Below are 14,921 nucleotides of genomic sequence, written 5' to 3'. Positions count from 1 at the left end.
AATAATAATACAATACGATCCTTAATACAGAACGAAGTACAAGTAAGACGTAAAGATTCCGAAACGATGTCAATGTTAAACTTATCCATAAAATTCATACAATACACCGAACCTTATTAATGTTCGCCGAAAGCAGATTAAATATCGTTACGTTAACACAATACGGACAGCGTAAAAAATATCATAATTCCCTCGCTTCCATAATGGTCGTGTTTCGAAATTTTTTTTTTTTACAATATGACATTGGCCGAAAAGTTATTACCTAACTAAAGTTGAATGAAGATGAAATTTTTGTAAGATCGGGTACTACATGCTTAAGAGTTTGTGTGTCATGGTCAAAGTGACATGCTCATCCGAGGCTCACCGTAAACCCTTCTGACCGGTCTGACTGGTCCACATTGAGAATCAGCTCAAAGTATTATATAATTTCGATTGCAAAAACAACCATATACATCGTCTTAACTTTTTTAAATCGAAACTTTATCGTTTAAATTAATTGTCTGTTGAATATTCGATTTTTGTCACTGGTAACATTCGTATTAAACAAAATAGTATGTAATCGTATTTATGGTTGATAAATTATAATAATTCATCGATTAGAATGGTTAAACACCTAATTTCGAAAAAAAAAATTATAATTAGTATTTTGTGCTAACCTTTATGGTATACATGAAAAATGAATATATGTATAGGTTCGAAGCGTTAATAGCACAATGGGTTACGTGGCATTTGTCGATTTAAAAAGTCGCAGGTTTAATCCTGACCCTCTGGGCCAAATCTGGGATATCCAATTGAATTGAGATGACTTCTAGCTATAGCCGTCAACATTTCTATCAAAGCTTTAAGTTAATTGGAAGTTAAAAAGAATATTAATAATGACTTAAAATGGGTCTTTGCTACTAAAATAAAAAATAAAATTACCTCTTACAAGAGTAATTTCATCAATACAAATAAAACAAAAAAAAATTTCGAGGGTTCGAACCCGATATCATCGGCTAAGATTAACATATTCAACCACTGATCCTTCTCGTATAATATTCATAATTAATATCTTACTGTGAATGATTAATCTTAGGATCGTGTATCTGAGGGTCGTTGCTTGTGTATCCGTGATCTTTATTATAAATAACTAGTAAGATGCTCTGGCTTCGCACGAGTGTAATTATTAATACAGAAAATTATATGGTATGAATATAATTTATACCCCTTTAACACTCAAGAACAATGTAGCATTCTATCAGCGCCAGTTTTGGAATTTGATCTTTAGTTTCTTGGATTCCCCACTTCATAAAAATTTTACTTCTCTGTAATATTAGTATAGACATGTTTTTAAGACTAGATGGTGTTCACAATTTTTCCTCATTGCTTTGTGCGTTTTATCAGCGTCTTCAGGCAAGGGGGCGAGTGATATCCAATTGAATTGAAATTACTTCTAGCTCTATTGGTCTTTTAAATATGTCATTGTATACTAGTATGGGCCGTTTGCGTATAAATCGTTAAAAAATTGTAAGCAGAGTTACGTCATAACTATTCTAATCCAAGCTTAAAAGCTGAACAGTTACTAACTATGCAAATGTTATGCGTTCTTTAATTAATTAAATTCGACGTTACAAAGAAATATTAATATATCAGTTACCACTTAGTATTGCATTTAAAAATTTTCTATCGCTTCATAAAGATAAAAAAAATAAATATAGTTAAACCAGCGATTAACTAACAGTTAACTAACAGTGTATTATTTAATCTAGGAAATAGTAACTTACGATTGATGCCTGTTCTTTTCAAATCAATCGAAATTCTTAACCAATGATAACTTTATATAATTTGTAAAATAAAGATTCAAAGTTTCGTTTAGATAAAGAATATGCGTTCATACGGTTCATTAACACCTGGTATATTCAACGAATAGTTGTTCAAGCTATCGTTTTTCAGTAACGAGTGACCGTTCCTATAAGTTTTTACGTGACAAATATGTGACTTTGAAACTACGAAAGGTTTTCTATTCGTTTTCAAGTTTTTCCTTTGTCTACTATTCGACTACCCGACAACTTTTTATTTTTATGATAAAGGTTGGCTTACGAGCAAATAGCACCTGATTGATGGTGACCACCATAGGCCATAGACAATGGCGCTGTAAGAAATATTAATCATTTCTTAAATCGCCACTGCGCCACCAACCTTTTAAACTAAGATGTTATGCCCCTTGTGCCTGTAGTAACGAACGATACGTTTAAATTGTAATTCTGACCTTCTTTCCCCGGTTCTTTTCAATTCAGGATATTTTCTATTCCGAAGCGGTGGCATTGTTTAATTTGACTATTAATAAGTAAGTGTGATGCTTCTATATTAAAGGAATGAAATGATTTCGATTTGACTTGTACACAATAACCGATATAGCTGGTAAAAATGTTACTTGTGAGATGACGTCAGACAGAGAAGTATGGAAGAAGAAGACATGCTGCGCCGACCCTAAATAAAATTGCGACAAGGGCAGGAGGATGATGATGAGGATGATGACATTAACCAGGTGTTGGAAACAAAATGCGTGTAATTTTTACATAAGAGTTGAATGTGATTCATACAAAAAATTCCAATCTCGCAAAGAATTTTCTTACGCATATTGTAATTATGCAGAATAAAATGTTATTTATGAGAATGTCGCAACAACGCATACAAACACACTTATGTATAATTATATGTTTTCATTACGTCTATTCAAATAAAAATTCTTAAATAATTGTGTGTTGCGTTATAAAATCCACAGTTTGAAACAGTGGTGGTGTTGGACCTTAATCTCCGGTTTATTTTATATTCACGACTTTTACGCGAGTAAGTTATTCTGCGCATACAATCAGAAATTTAGTTTATTTATTTTTATTGAATACACGATATTGTAAATATGAAATATATATTTTTATAGAATTTAATTTGTAAGAAGTTTAATAATCTTATTTTAACATAAACGATATATATGATAATATTTTTTAAAGTTTATTTTTGTTGTTTACCAAAAATTCTTTTCGGAATTTTAGTTTTTATTTAAATAAAAACAATTTATATTAAAAAACCACAAGTTGTATTTTACTATTGATGCAAAATTACGCATAAATATATACGTCGAAGCCATCTGGTTAATATTAGGTAGGTTTCCTCACGATTTTTTTCCTTCACCATACGCACGAGATGAATTATAGTAAACAATAATTAAACACAATTCAATGGTGCTTCTGGGCTTGAACCCTCAATCATCGCTTAAGAAGCACGCACTCTAACCACAAAACAAAACCTGCGTACAATAATAAACATAATTACAAATTATCAAAACCAAATTACGTTAACAAAACTATGAACCAAGTACTTTATATGCCAGGGCCATTAACTTCTTGTTGAACAAATTTGTGCCCGTTGCCCTTAGAGTTGTGCAAGAGTTAAATTACAACTCAGTTTCTGACGTCCGTATATCAGACGCATAATTAAGGACTCTCTTGACTCGTCCCGACCATTATTTTGTAACGACAATCATTATTTTATAAGTAAAAGTACCGGCTAGTTAATCTCACACTGCCGAGTAAAGCAATATTCTCTTGATTTTTTAGAGATTCCATCACTATAATCCAATTTCGTGTATTCGCAGTGTATGAGAGTGTAAACAGATCATTGTAGTCCACTAACCCGCATTGGAGCTGTATAGTGGAATAATCCTCGTCTCAACAGGATATGTTTAGAGGATGTTAAAACTTTTTTAACTCTTTTCTAACTGTGATTTGTACTTTTTTATTTTTATGACGCAATGTTTCATCTGATGATATGTACCACCACCCATAAACAATGGCGCAGTAAGGAATATTAACCATTCCTTCTGCGCCAATGCGCCACTAACCTTGGAAACTAAGACGTTATGTCACTTGTGCCTGTAGTTACACTGACTCACCCCCCTTTAGCCGGAACACAACAATACTGAGTACTACTCTTTGGCGGTAGAATATCTGATAAGTGGTGGAATCACCATAGTAGATCATATACCCAGTACTTCGTAATATACAGCCTTATTATTAAAACACTAGATTAATGAAGCAGTTTATATGAATATATGTACAGTCATCAACGATTATAATAATACATTTCCTTATGTAGTTGAGACTGCCGTATCACATTTTGTAAAATGAATAAAAACGTAATAATCACACAAAGAAACCGATTCTTCAGGTTTATTCTTATTAATATCTTATAAATAGATATACATTAAGAATACCGATTATAAAAGATTATCCAATAATATCCTTGTTCATTTGTTTAATAAATGTTTATTTATGTATTACCTATAATATAATTTTACAAACTTTTGTATTGACTTAGTGGACTTACTCATTTTATATTATACCGCCAAGCAGCGATACTGAGTATTGTTGTGTTCTGCTTTGAAGAGTGAGTGAGCCAGTGTAACTACAGGCACGAGGGATATAATATCTTAGTTCCCAAGGTTGGTGACGCATGGCGATGTAAGGAATGGTTAATATTTCTTACAGCGTCATTGTCTATGGGCGGTTGTGACCACTTACCATCAGGTGGTCTATATGCTCGACCGCTAACCTATGACATTCGTAGCATCTGAGGTCTCACCTTATTATTAAGCAATATTTATGTTATATTCTCCCGGGTAGTGCTAGAACCACGCGCGTTCATTGATCAAGTCAAATAACGCGCGCTTACCCGGCTTCCTGTTAGACACTTCCATCCATTTTCACGACATGACCGCAAACAATTTACAGATACCTACAATATATGATACGTTACAATATACGAGTGATAAAGTAACATACGGTGCTTATATTTATGGGCAATGATGACTTTTTACTAGGCAGCTCATTTCGTCCTTTGCCTTCATCAAATAAAAAAAAAACAATATTTTGGAATTCATACTCTATGTAAAAATATCACATATACATTTTGATCCTTAGAACTTAAAGTTAATACGAGTCGGCATTACTAAAGTTGGTTCATAATTGCATAATAAAATTAATTATCCATTCAGCCAGTATGTTATTGAATAAGCGGTAATTTTCTTTTAATTTAATTTGACATAATAATTATTTAATCTGTGGATCTGAATGTGTTGACCTTTTGGGTATTCGGGTCAACGTGACATGTGAAACTCATGTAAAGTTCAACCATTTGTGTATCAAAACAGGTACTTTAAGTTTTGATACACTTCATATAAGTACTCTAATCAATTAATATTAATCCCTATTATCAGAAAATGCTTTCTGTATTTATTTAACACTTTATTATACAAAAAAAAAATTACCTATATCGTACAAAAAGTGTCTCCGTTAAAAATATTTTCTACTAAAACATTAGAAAGTGTAAGAATTAACGTTGGTAGGTAATTAAATATAAATTAATGTATAATAAGAGAAAAACAATGTACTCGTACGTACAAATATATATACGTATATATGAATATAAATTTGGCATACCAAACGTCACTTGAATATTTTTATTATTAGAGTAAAAAAATAACAATAAGAGAATATAAGGGTAAGTTCACAACAGATTATTATCTATTGATTATAATTAAAAAAATATCTATTCTGAACAAACAAACATTAGCAATATAATTTATTGTGGCAAAACATCGTAATTCAAAAATGGAATCTTCGCGATTTACTCAAAGGGCAAATTTTGATTGAATCATTTCAATCGAACATCGAAATTTAAATAATTCACATAAATGGCTGTTCTGATAAAGATGGTCATGTATTTATAAATATTGTATCATTACGCTTAGTGAACTCATCACACGCCTTAAGAACTGTTGTTGCAAATAGTTAATAATACTTAGCGATAAACCACAAAACCCAAATTATAAAGGCGTTTGCGAAATAGTTATTACTACATTAGTATAGCATTTCATGAAGTTTGTATAGTATTGTATAGAAACAATGAAGTCTTATAAAAAGGTATCTCTATATTTATTTTAAATGTTAAGTTAAGTTAATCTGTATTATATTTATATTCGAAATGAACGATGTCATATCGTATTAGAACCTTCTTTGTTACCTACGTGTTCTATTTGGCTTTATGCTTATTACCTTGTACAAGAAATTGACGCGTACTGTAAGCGTTCTAAATTTAAATATTGGAATATCAGAATTTTATATAAATATATTCATTCTTAAACTCCGCGATAAAACGGTGCGAAACGTTGAAATAATAATAAAATCTTCGTAATCACTAGGCCTTATGAAATGTTACCTTGGACAAATATATGTTTCTGAAACAAATGAAATGTATATAATTATATTTAAGCCTCAGCGTGAGGTTCACATTCTAAATATTATCAAAGAACACATCGTAAGCTTTGTAAAGTTCATATAATAGTAATGTGGTCGAGTTCAAATGTTAAGATTAATGATTGTAATCATTTATAAAATATAAAATACTGTTTCTGATGGCTTTACAAGCATTGAGCTGCGTCTGTACCTTAAGAAATAATATTTTTTTTCTGACGTAAAAATATGCTGTTAATTTAAATTGCCAATAAAAATTATACATTATTGATGGCTTTTAGAAGAATTGGACAAACATTTTTTTTATGTGCTTACTTTACTTAGTTTACTTACAATATGTGGGAGTCATTTCATGAAAAGGGACGTAAATGGAATGGAAATCGGGAACGTGCGCTATTTGATTTGACCAATGAGCGCGTGAGGGGCTTGCGTTGTTCGTCAGATACCAACTCATTTACCGAAAGGATACAATGTTAAAGTTGCTTATTATAAAGTTGAAATGTCAGATGTTTCAAATTATATACGTCTACTGGAAGACATGTTTAAACATCGAGTTACACAATTATTTGTCTCTTTCTGACATTATTGATTTGACATAAGATAGAAAGAGACAGCATTGTTTTACTAATCACCCTCAAAATAAAATTTATAGATAAGATCGTATGTTGTTACCGAGCATTTTTAAAATTTAAATTTGTTAATATATACATAATATGGTCTGGTTACCGTCCATTTATCACACATTCAACTCTTAAACATAAATACTAGTTATGTTTATACGTTTTAAAGTAGTCGGTTCAAAACATCTCAACCATTAGTAAACTAAAAATTAGATATAATCAAAGAAGTATTCATAAAAGATTAACTAATCCCGTCAAAATCAATTTGTATAATATTAAATAAGCTATCGTAATATCGAAATTTGATGAACATAACCTTTGCCGTGCGACCGGGACCTTTTATGTGAGTATGCTAAAAACGTGCATTCGTTTCTGATGTTATCTTAAATATAAGATAATCGCAGTTCATTTAAAAATATATACTAGTAAATGGGGAGATGATTTTGTAATTCATTTCTGAAGGAACTGCTAAACGAATACACATACGATTCTAACCCAAATTTAAAGGTCTGAAAGCCTCGAGGCCACAAAGGAATGAAGGCCCTTTAGCAACAGAGGAGTGGAAGACCTAATTTACAAATTAATATAAGCATTTTAATTTCTGTCAGTCAGGTTTGTTAACAATATGTTGACTCTTTCATCAGTAACTTATAAAATAGTAATAAGTACAATAATTATAATTTGATTGTTTAAATATATTTTAATTGTTAATCGTTGGAATCTCTCTCGTGAAATCATCTGAGTAGTTGCCCTGGTTATAGGCCCCAGGCTTTGGAACAACGGAGGATCAACCGCGTTTCCAAAAAACGTTATAGTATTTAATAAGCTACGCTTCACAGTTTCAACTGCTTTGGATGTAGTCTATTGACGTGACATGATATGACGTGACCCGCTTTCGACGTGACAAGCGTAAATTTCAGGATATACTATAGGAGGATACTTATTGAGGCCGTCGGTTCAAATTATAATTAATTTATATTTATTCATCTCATGCTCGGAGGTAAATAAAAAAAATCATCGTGAGGTATCCTGCTTGTGTCGGTTCATATTGTGCCACATGTGTGTGTGTGTATGTGTGAGTATTGTTTTTTTTATAGTATAGGAAGGTAGACAATGGGTCACCTGATGGTAAGTGCAACTGGTTGGCCATAGACATTGGTGCTGTAAGAAATGTTCAACATTCCTTACATCGCCAATGCGCCACCAACCTTGTGAGCTAAGATGTCCTTAGTGCCTTTAGTTACACTGGCTTAATAATCTTTCAAAGCTGAACTCAACAATACTAATTTTTGCTGTTCGGCGGTAGAATATCTGATGAATGGGTGCCCAGACGAACTTGCACAAAACTCTTCCATTAAGTAATATATAGATCAATGTCGTGAAACAAGCCATACCTTACCATGACTACGGCCAGAAGCCTTGCGTGTTCTTTTCTGCCTTAGTACTTATCATCATATCATAGGTGTGGTCGTATCGGATACTTAATTACGAATAAAAATAAAAACGCATAGCAGTGTTTGTGAATATTAACTAAAATTTTAGTAATACAGCTTAGTATATTAATGAATATTTTTGAAACTCGAAACATTAATATTTAATAAATACATTTGAAGTATGCATGAATAATTTTAAGCATCTTTTGAACGCTTCGCAACGATATATTTACGATAATGTATGTAAGTTTCTAATGTCTTACTCAATAATCTTTTGTTCTCACGATGTTTCATTACAAAATCCCTGTACTTCATATTCTTGCTCATCACATTTTATTCAATATATTCCAAGGTCGACCATTATATTGAAGACTTTTAATAGAATACTCATTGCTTTACCTTAGCAGCTTGTAAATTTCCCACTGTTGGGCTAAGGCCTCCTCTCCGTTTGAGGCGAAGGTTTGAAGCATATTCCCCCACGATGCTCCAATGCGGGTTGGTAGAATATACATGTAGCAGAATTTCGTTTATATTAGACACATAAAGGTTTCCTCAAGATGTTTCCTTCAGCGCTGAGCACGAGATGAATTATAAACACAAATTAAGCACATGGAAATTCATTTCGTTCTAACCACTGGGCCATCTCGGATCTTTACCACTGGTCCATCTCTTTTTGCTTTGTTTTGACTTGAGGGTGCAGATTATCGTATTTCCCCTTTAAGAGCTTACAATATTATAACCCTAGAATTATCCTTATTACCTCATTGGTTAAATGACTAGTGTATAAATCAGAAATGTCACGCAAATGAAGAGTCATCCAAACCTAACCTAACATTTGATCAGGGATTCATTTATTTATTTAGAGAGTACTATATGTATCTGACAAAATGAGCGGGCGAAGACGCGTGTAGAATTTAGTTCTATATGAATTTCGATCAGAGTTACCGTTCCCACAGTTTATCCGTAATATTAAGATGTATCATGAAAGATTCAAGGGCGAATTTAAAATATTGCGGTACGTTAAGACAATGGCCGCGCCGTTGTGTAACGCTGTGGGTGTCATTTCAGTAACACTGGGACAATGGAGACGTCTTCTCACAGAACCGCTAAAAACCGTAAACGGATTTATTTCGAAACATCGATCACAGTTTAAAGAGATAATTATTCACGTAGAGTTGTGAATTGTATAGAATTCCCAAATCTATTTATAAAAATAGATTTAAAAAAAAAGTTTTATTATTACGTCTACAAATTACAATTGTTTGACTTGATGTTTAATTCCGTTCTAATTCCAAATTAATTTAATTTAATATTGTATATCATTCGATTAAACATAATTAAAAAAAAAAATTAACGTCATGTCTATTATTATTATATATCTTATTGATTTATATATTTTTATCGATTTGAACTGTAGAGGTATTCTGTAAGACGAAAGTCGAAACTCATCGCATAACAACAACGTAAAATGTTAGAACGTGGTGCGACACAATAGATCATAGTGGAGTAAGTCGTTTGAATTCTTATAAAGTTCCATCAAAATCCGCTCAGCGTTTTAATCGTGTTAAGCAACGTTACTTTTGTGTATTTTATTATAAAGTTGATAGTTTATTTTAATGTCTATAATATTTTATTCGTTTTAAATATGTTTCCATTTTTTATTGGTTATTATATTAATGTAGAAATCAACCTATAAATTGATTTAATGGTTTTTATTTTCTTGGAAACTGTTATCGGTTTTATAATATCATTACATTAATCTTATCTATAATTTTATTATGATTACTAGTTTTACGTCCTTTTTTATCTCGCTGGTAAAACGCAATTTACACGTTTCCCCCGTATCAAGCTTGCGACCAGTGACAGCGACAGCGAAAGTGTGCGACCCACCGGCTCCTAGTGTGCCTGGGTAACCCCGAAAAATGTAGTATACACTTCATCTCTTCGGGAACGCTTGCGTATATTAAGTACCGTGAAGATTAAACGATGTTAACGTCCTGACTAAATGATGAGAAAATTACAATGTTGCCATATGATACCTAATACTGATACCTAATACCTGATACCTAATACCCAAAGTAATGGTAAAAATAATTGAGCAAGTGTGCTTAACATTCCTAATTTTACAAATTTTTCAGAAACAGTAATAAATAATTAGTTATTTCTTTTTTAAAATAGGCATTGATATATTTAATTTTTATTACAAATAAATTGATTTAAATCATTGAATATATTTTTGGGTGCTTTTTGTGATAGCTTCACAATTCTAGAAAAAAAAAATCAATCTAACAAACGAACTGTCAATAAAATAAACTTAACTATTTTATCCTGTGATCATCAAATATATATGTTTATAAATTTAATGACAGATATATATGCAAATCGAATCAATATCGTATTTAATATAAAAAAAAAACAAATAAAAATCCTTGAAAATAGTAGGTATAACTAGCCGAAAACCATTTTTTATTTAATTAATGCAAAATATCAAAACAGGTCGCCAGTGGTCGGCAACCTTGACATATGCGAAATTTATGACACTAATGTTTTCATTTGATAATAATTGTCTAATGATACACGGATGCGGGCGTGGCTTGTTTATTCAATGATATTCACTAATCGATTTCATGGTGTAAGCAGTGACAGCCTCTGTACTGAAAGGGCACACATGGTGGTTTGATTTTTTTGGTTCAGTAAAATGTTATTTGCATAATACCTGTCATAATAAATTAAGTCTGAAATGAGTTTATGCAATGTTTAAAAAAATTTAAAGGATACTATTTTTTTTTATGTAAATGATAAAGGTCGAAAATATACAGTCGACTCTTTCAATTTTTATCTTCAGTATATATGATAGCATTGGTTTAAAAATGTAAAATTATCATTAAGCAAATCGGATGATTTTATTTTTAAATAAATATACATTTTAATATACATTTTTTAAATACAACAATCAAGAGTTATTTTTACCTTTAAAGTAATATCTGTTGCTAGTTAAAAAAATACAACATGACATAAATAATTTAAAATTTAAATATGTTAACAAAACCCAACCAATTATGGGTTTTCTACTGATTATAATTTCTAATGAGCGGGAAAAAAAAATATATTTACAGATGATAAACGTCTGGCACAGTATGTTGTCGAGTGAAAATAATTTTATGCACAGATTAAAAAAAGTCATGACCAGGATATCTTTTATCGCCTGTTATTCATCAAATAATTCGTTATTAAACACTCATTTGAAAGCGAATTAGTTTCTATGGCATTCGCTAAAATTGTTTAATGAAATAATATTTATGTGTATTGGTATGTTGTTGTGTATGTTGTTTGAAAATAATAGGCTTTTTTACGCGATATTCGACTACGATTAATGGCTTAGAATATAAGCTTATAATCATTTCTTTTATTTTCGTCCTTCTTTTTGTTTCTTTCTTAAATAAAGGAATCCCAAGGTACGTCAAAGCTTTTCATTTGATTCAAGGTTTTCATTTATATAAAATACCATAACAGGATAAGGTCAGAGGTCACTTAAATCTTAAACGTATCAATAACTAATAAAACTGAGGTTACTATAGATATGTGGGTTTTTATGATAATTACTTAACATACCAAATATAGACGTATACCTATTTCATAACAAACACGTTTTTAATTAAATTTCTAGAGGGTTTTATTAAAACGTTTTTGTATTTATGCCTACGAAGCTAAATAAACTACTAACAGTGTCTAGCTTTACAAATAATGTACTGATTTATAAGAAGTTCAGCTCTAGTGAGTTTGTCTTTCGCGAAGAATGTCTCGATCCGATAGAATGTCTTCTATTTCAGAGAATACGTGTAATATACGATTATGTGGTGTGAGAGGGACGTTTGTGATATTAATGTATGTATAATTATCATTATTCAGTTCTTAGTCTTGCTTAGTTACTATTTACATTCTATACTGATCAGAGAGTCTTCTAACTCAGACTCAACACTAACTTTGCCCTCTGGCGGACTGTCAAATACTTATCAGAGACAATGAGCTTATGTCATTGTTAATTTTATTACTTTTTAATAATATGTAATATTCCTAACCATGGGTTTGGTATATTCGTCCTAATAATTATTGTGTTATACATTTGCTAGATTTGCATGAGTATCATAGATGTCCGAAAATCCACAACAGCGCGATTTTTAAGGCATTTTCTGCCTCGCACAACTACTTTGTGGAACCAGCTTTAGCCGGCGATTTTACGAACCGATACGACTTGGGAACCATCAAGAGCGGACACATTTCCTAAAGGCCGGCAACGCATTTGCAAGACCCTTGGTGTTGCAAATGGGCTATCATGGGCTATCACTTTCCAACAGGTGAGCATCATTATATATTATAAACACAATTAAAATTGCAAAATATGAAAAGAGTTATAGAACTAATATTCAATTTAAAGACGATTTAAAATGTTATGAGAAAGAAAATATTTCATGTACCTAATACATAATAAAATTAATGTAAAATCACATTCAAATCTTAGATCGACTATCGATCTTAGTAAGCATCTGTCAGCCCATTCATCCACAGATTATGCAATATTATCACTATTGTAAGCGTGTGACATAACGGCACAGATAATAAAGGCTTGGCGACATCTTGTAATATTTTTTTGTCTGTGATTTATGATTATTGGTTTGTATTGTTCTATTATTTTATTGTGTTGACTTTCTTTTATAGATTTGTAAATAGCGTTACTAATTTTATAAATTAGACCACGGAATCTAGTTTAAATAAAATTGTTGGATATTGTGGGGCTTTTTCGATGAAATTAATTACGATAGACAACAAGGACCTTTCTGTGTGCCCTTCTGTTGTTGGGTCCGTGTTATCATAAAAACGTGGTCTAATCATAATTATTATTATGAATTATTAAATAATAATCTAATAATTAATTTAATTTAAATTATAAATATGTATATAATTGTATATCTAGTGTAAGACAATTTTATAATATATAACATTTAATTCAAATAGAAAGAAAATTGTGCAATCGTCACCTTTATACACATATCGCAATAAACTTAAACCTATTTCCCACAATGAGTACGTGCTTTCTCTTGTGATCGACTGTTTGTCTCGATCGAGACGTATCTAAGAAGATTTCGCTTTCATTGACATCGATCAGAATGACGTAACCTTTATTTATCTGTAGCCATTAAATAAAAAAAAAATGCCTGTATCGCAATTTTTTTTTAATTTTGACATGATTTAATAACATTCTAATTTTAAAAATAATAATAATGATTATATTGTTTTTTGTTTTATCCTATTTTTTGTTTGGAATATCTTATTTTAAAAGGTATTCTAATTTCGAACAGTTGTCTCTTTCGTGTGTTTGTTCGTTATTACGATTTTAAAAGTAAAATCCATATTGCTAAAGTTCAGGTCGAATATCCGTTTATCCACATGTAGGGTACGATTTATTTCTTACGCTTTGAACTTGACACACTTTGATTTGAAACTTGCTTAAGGATATTTCCTATTTTAAGGTTATATCGACAGAATACGTCATAAATTTATTTTAAATTACTGTAAAGCTTCCTCACATTGACTTTAAATAATATTTTCAAATAAATATATACTTAGAAGTGATAACGATTGTGATATTTGAAATGTTATTTTTTAATCGATGTTTTTGTAACTTTCGTCTTTTGTTATAGAGGTTATTAACGAACTAGTTACTAGAATGCAATATACAAAAATGCAGCACGACCATTTATGATGTTCCGTAGCGAGAAAAAATTACAATTTTACCTATAATTTATCTAAAGTTTAATAGTAGGAACGCATTAGAACTATTTATTTACGACAGGAGCTTTGTCCATGACATTGAACTTAGTAGAGTTAACATAAATATTTTCATTTAATTTAAGCTGCATATCTGAAATTTGTAAATTCAGTATGCCACTAGCCATGGAATCCAGTTGTTAGTCCCTTGTGCTTATAAAGCGTCAGTAGTTCATAGCAACATTTTAATTTAAGTGTGTTTCGACATAGTTGATTATATTACAATATTACGTTGTAAGAACTAATAATATATTAAATATTATTTGGAATAATGAACAGTCTCCTTCGTGTAATTTCCTCCTTATATGATATTGACGAGACAATATTTGACACAATTTAAAGTAAGATATAACACGTTCAGAGTTCAAATTAATACAGTTGTGTTCGATGGATGCGTAGAAACAAATTAATAATTTAATATTTAAAAACACATTATTGACATAAACGTGTACTATTCCACGACCACATTAATGTTATTTATTCTTGGCACATTAATAAAATCATGATAAAAATCGTCTCATCGTTTATCGTCAAGGTAACTTTGTTTTTTTTTTTTTAATTATGTTAAACGGACTTAGATTGGTATTTATAAGGTCAAGAATTTGAGGACGTTACTTTTGTTCAAGCGATATTCTTGACCGTGGTTGAATTTGTTTTTAATTATATTAGCATGTTTTTTGAATTAAATGTGCATTAAAATATCAACCACTAAGTAATTTATAAGTTCCAAGAAAATATATCTTAATCGTTTG

At 30.8% G+C, this 14,921-nt stretch overlaps 1 protein-coding gene across 18 annotated transcripts in view; it reads right to left on the bottom strand.

Annotated features, from left to right (window-relative positions):
- The window catches only part of LOC125072466 (mucin-2-like), a 51,240-nt gene that overhangs the window by 18,629 nt on the left and 17,690 nt on the right, over window positions 1-14,921 (bottom strand). The gene's annotated exons all lie outside the window — the stretch shown is intronic.

Source organism: Vanessa atalanta, chromosome 21 (genome assembly GCF_905147765.1).
Source record: "Vanessa atalanta chromosome 21, ilVanAtal1.2, whole genome shotgun sequence".
In the NCBI taxonomy this organism is placed as follows: Eukaryota; Metazoa; Arthropoda; class Insecta; order Lepidoptera; family Nymphalidae; genus Vanessa; species Vanessa atalanta.
This window is presented reverse-complemented; position numbering and strand designations above follow the sequence as displayed.